The following is a 6,000-nucleotide window of genomic DNA, read 5'->3' on the forward strand; positions in this document are numbered from 1 at the left end:
AAAATTGGTCCTGAACATATGCACATTTTACGATTTTGGTCATAAACATTATCTTTTGAATTTTTGCATCCCAAACATTTCAACTCAGGCCGAAATCAGTCCATTTTGGATGGTTCCGTTAAAAACTAACGATCAACGGACGATTAGCAAATTTTGACTAAATTAGAATATTAATCCATAATTAACTAAAAAAAAGAAATTCACTTTATCTCTGTTCTTCTCTCCCTTCCCATCTCTAAAAAAAATTAAAACTGCTAACATTCTGCAATGGTTCCGTCACCAGAAATGAAACCGGTGCCGGAGCAAATGACGATAAGCCTTTCGAGGCTACTTTAGTTCGACGGCGGAGAAAAAAGTATGCGCTAAAAGCTTGAAAAAAGATTCTTTCACTTACATGCACAGGATTAAATTAATAGGCCATGCAATGCACGAGTAGGTGAAAACAAAAAAAGGTGTGTATATAGATGTGTTGTAATAGTTATAGGTTTATTTTTTACAAATTTATTACATATATATGTATATATTTCTAAAAAAATTATTCTGTGTAATAACATAGTTCTTCTTCTAGATTAATTGGCAATATGAAGTTCATACACAAAATGGGTTTTAGAGTAAATAATAAAAGTACTAATAAATTAATATACTTATATAATTTAATTTCGAGTTTATTATTACAAATAATGTAAGTGTATTATATATTATTTTTCCATGCATCGCACAAAAGTAGATATTGTTTATTAGCTTTATAGATATTGCTTGATTTTATAAAAATCGACCTAATATAAATAAATTAATAGTCGGTGCGTCGCACGAGTATGTGAAATCAAAAAGGTATGCACAATTGATATACATACTTTACTTTAATTCCTGATTTATAATCACAAACAGTGTTAGTGTGTGTTATTTTGTACCATGCTATACTATTATGCACATATATTTATTTAGTACTATTATTTTTGTCCATGTAATATTTTTACGATTCATCTTCTTTCTATTAGTATTTTACACCACATTGTCATATGTAAATTATAATTAATAGCCAATGATAAAATACGCGTAAAAAATGTTAAAAAGATTCTCACATTTAAAATGGCAAGTTGATACTGATGTAGGTAGATACTGGTATAGGTATGATTGTCGATACATTCGAGGTAGTACCTGATATTTATTGGTCGGTTAATTTCCATATATGACCCATCAGTTAATATGAAAATAATAGGTGATCGAAATTATAATTGTACAGAATATTTCTTTTATATTAAAAAACTACGAGCTAACTTTCTTCTGGATACTTTTCTTAACATTTTTTAAAACTCGTTCCGGAATGAAATGAGACTCCTATTCACGGACGGAGGGAGTATTTACTAAAGACCGCTATTTGCGCGTCGCGCTTGGGTTCAACTAGTTTATGTATAAATTATAATTAGATGTGTTGTAATAGTTCCATGTATGATTAAAGGTGTTGTAATAAATAAATTATGAATTAATATATTAGTACATCATGCTCATAAAATGTGAAAAAGATTCCTGCATTAAATATTAACAGGTCGGTACTGATGTAGGTCGATACTGATGTAGGTATAACTGCTAATACATTTGAGATAATACCAAATATTTATTGAATGTTTAATTTCCATATACAACACATCTATTAATATGAAATAGAATGTAACCGAAATTATGATTGTATATAGTATTTCTTTTTATAAAAAAAACTACTCTCTTATAACATGAAAAAGATTCTCGCACTTATATAGCATTGGAATAAATTAATGTTCGTGCATCGCACGAGTATGTTGGAACAAAAATGTATGTATAATTAATTGTGTCGTAATAGTTAGATGTATAATTAGATGTATTGTAATGTGTAGTTATATATTAATATGTAAACCATGAGCCAAAAATTTGAAAATGTTTTCACATTTAAAATCCACAAGTAGATACTTGAATAGGTCGATTGTCGATAGTCGATTAATTAAAAATAGAATCTAATTTCCGCATATAATGCAATGATTGATAAGGTTGAATTGATTATGATCTCATCCACTAATATAAAGTAGTAAAAGGTCTCGCATTTAAATAGACATGTAGATACATGTATAGGTCGATTATCGATAGTTGATTAATTCGAAATAGAATATTGAATTGATTCTGATCCCATCCACTAATATTAAATAGTAAAAGGTCTCGCATTTAAATAGACATGTAGATGTCTGTATAGGTCGATTGTCGATAGTCGATTAATTTGAAACAGAATATAATTTTTCATCTATGATGCAGTCATTGATAAGGTTGAATTGATTATGATATCATCCATAAATATAAAATAGTATTTTTTTTGAAATATTTATTTTTTTATCAATATGTTAATTATAAATTAATGTATAAGTAGCCAGTTAAAAACCATGCATATAAAATGTGAAGAATATTCTAACATTTAATATTGACAGGTCGATACTGGTGTAGGTATGATTGTCATTATATTCGAGATTGTATATAATATTTATCGGGCGTTTAATTCCCAAATATAATCCGTTTGTTAATATTAAATAAAATGTAATCAAAACTACAATTGTATAGAATATTTGAAAAAGATTCTCGCACTTACATACACAAGAACTAAATTAATAGGCTGTGCATTGCACGTTGAAAACAAAAAGGTGTGTATAATTAGATGTGTTTTAATAGTTACAGGTTTATTTTTTACATATTTATTACATATATATGGATATATTTCCTAAACTTTTATTCTGTGTAGTAATAAAGTTTCTTCTTTTAATTGATTAATTGCTAATATGAAGTTACATACATAAAAGGGGATTTGGAGTAAATAATAAAAGTACTAATAAATTGATATACTTACATAATTTAATTTTGAGTTTATTATTACAAACAATGCAAGTGTTATATATATATATATATATATAATAAACTCAATTTATTAGTATATATATATATATATATATATATATATATGTAAAAAGTATATATTGTTTATTAGCTATATAGATATTGCTTGATTTTATGGAAATAGACCTAATATAAATAAATTAATAGTATGTGCGTCGCACAAGTATGTGAAATAAAAAAGTTTTGTACAATTGATATACATACTTTAGTTTAATTCCTGATTTATTATCACAAACATTGTTAGTATGTTTTATTTTGTCCCTTGTTATACTATTATTGCACATATATTTATTTAGTTGTATTATTTTTGTTCCATGTAATATTTTGTATGATTCATCTTTTTTCTATAATTTTACACTACATTGTAATATGTAAATTATAGTATATTAATAGCCAACGAAAAACTATGCTCAAAAAATGTGAAAAAGATTCTCACATTAAAAATCGACAAGTTGATAAAATGTAGCTCGATACTAGTGTAGGTATGATTATCGATACATTCGGGATAGTACATAATATTTATTGGTCATTTAATTTCCAGATCGAAATTACAATTGTATAGAATATTTATTTTTATATTAAAAAACTATGCGCTACAACATGAAGAACATTCTTGCACTTATATACACAGGGAATAAATTAATGTATGTGGAAACAAAAAGTTGTGTATAATTAAATGTGTTGTAATATAAACATTATAAATTAATATATTATTACATCCTGCTCATAAAATGTTAAAAAGATTCCCGCATTTAACATTAACAGGTTGATACAGGTGGTCGATAAATTTGAGATAATACCATTTATTAAACGTTAAATTTCCAGATACGAAACATCCGTTAATATGAAATAAAATGTAACCGAAATTATAATTGTATGTAATATCGCTTTTTTATACAAAAAAACTACGCTAAAAAACATGAAAATGATTCTTGGACTTATATAAACATGGAATAAATTAATGTTCGTGCATCGCATGAGTATGTGGGAACAAAGATGTATGTATAATTAGATGTGTTGTAATGTGTAATTATATATTAATATATTAGTAAAACATGCGGAAAAAATGCCAAAATATTTTTCACATTTAAAATCGACAAGTAGATACCTGAATAAGTCGATTGTCGATAATCGATTAGTTCAAAATAGGATCTAATTTCTGTATATAATGCAGTGATTGATAAGGTTGAATTCATTATGATCTCATCCACTAATATAAAATAGTGAAAGGTCTCGCATTTAAATAGACATGTAGATATCATGCGCATAAAATGTGAAAAAGATTATCGCGTTTAATGTTGACACGTCGATACTGGTGTAGGTATGATTGTCGATTCATTCGACGTAGTATATAATATTTATTTTGAGTTTAATTTCCAAATAAGGCCCGTTTGTTAATATTAAATAAAACGTAATCGAAAGTACAATTGTATAGAATACTTATAAATATTTATATAAAAAAGTATGAGCTAAAAACTTGAAAAAGATTCTCGCACTTACAGGCACATGAAATAAATTAATAGGCCGTGCATTGCACGAGTAGGTGAAAACCAAAAGGTGTGTAAAATTACATATATATTTCTTAAACTTTTATTCTGTGTAATAATAAAGTTTCTTCTTTTAATTGATTAATTGGCAATATGTAAATAATAAAAGTACTAATAAAGTGATATACTTATACTACCTCCGTCCACCAAAATTCGTCCCAGTTTGACCGGGCACGGGTTTTAAGAAATGTAATGGAAAGTGGGTTGAAAAAGTTAGTGGAATGTGGGCTTGACTTTTATATATTAGTTTTATAATAAAATGTGAGTAGGAATGAGTTAGTGGAATGTGAGGTCCACTACCAAAAATGGTAAAAGTGAAATGGGACAAATTTTGGGGGACGGACGAAAAAGGAAAATTGGGACAAATTTTCAGGGACGGAGGGAGTATAATTTAATTTCGAGTTTATTATGCCAAACAATGTAAGTGAGTTATATATTATTTTTCCGTGCATTGCGTAAAAGTAGATATTGTTTATTAGCTATATAGATATTGCTTAATTTATAAAAATCGACCTAATATAAATAAATTAATAGTCCGTGCGCCGCCCAGAGTATGTGAAATCAAAAAGGTATGTACAACTGATATACATACTTTACTTTAATTCCTGATTTATTATCACAAACTTTGTTAGTGTATGTTATTTTGTACCATGCTATACTATTATTGTACATATATTTATTTAGTATTATTTTTGTTCCATGTAATATTTTTACGATTCATCTTTTTTCTATTTTTTTACACCACATTGTAATATGTAAGTATATATTAATAGCCAATGAAAAATTATGCGCAAAAAATGTTTAAAAGATTCTAACATTTTTAAAATCGACAAGTTGATACTGGTGTAGGTTGATACTGGTGTAGGTATGATGGTCGATACGTTCGAGGTAGTACTTAATATTTATTGGTCGTTTAATTCTGAGATATGACATGTTAGTTAATATGAAATAAAAGGTGATCGAAATTATAATTATAAAGAATATTTATTTTTATATTAAAATACTACAAGCTAAAACATGAAAAAGATTCTCGCCCTTATTTAAATTGGGAATAAATTATTGTTCGTGCGGTGCCGCACGAGTATGTGGAAACAAAAAGTTATGTATAATTTGATTTGGTGTAAATTACACTGATTAAGTTCAAAATATTTGATATTTTCTATATGCAAAACTATTAACACACACATCAAATAAAGAATTGGAGTTATAAAATTCCAACTACAGAACCACCGTAGTCCGTAGCCATTGAATTACATAAGCTATCTTCTTTCTCCTCCTTTGAATTATTATTGCAGCCAAACAAAAAAACAACATATGTAGAAAAATTAATTGAATTATATTTGAGTTTTGAATATACCTAGTTCTAGTTTACCAGCTTTCAGACTTGGAACGGCAGAATGAATACGCTAAATTCAGACTTGGATTGGAACGGCAGAATGAATTCGCTAAATTAAGAGGCACGATTTATATATATTTTGCTGAAACCTATCTCTAATATTATATTTATTATAAATTATAATTATTGTGAAATTACTAAAATACC

Source organism: Salvia splendens, chromosome 15, assembly GCF_004379255.2.
Source record: "Salvia splendens isolate huo1 chromosome 15, SspV2, whole genome shotgun sequence".
NCBI classification, from domain to species: domain Eukaryota; kingdom Viridiplantae; phylum Streptophyta; class Magnoliopsida; order Lamiales; family Lamiaceae; genus Salvia; species Salvia splendens.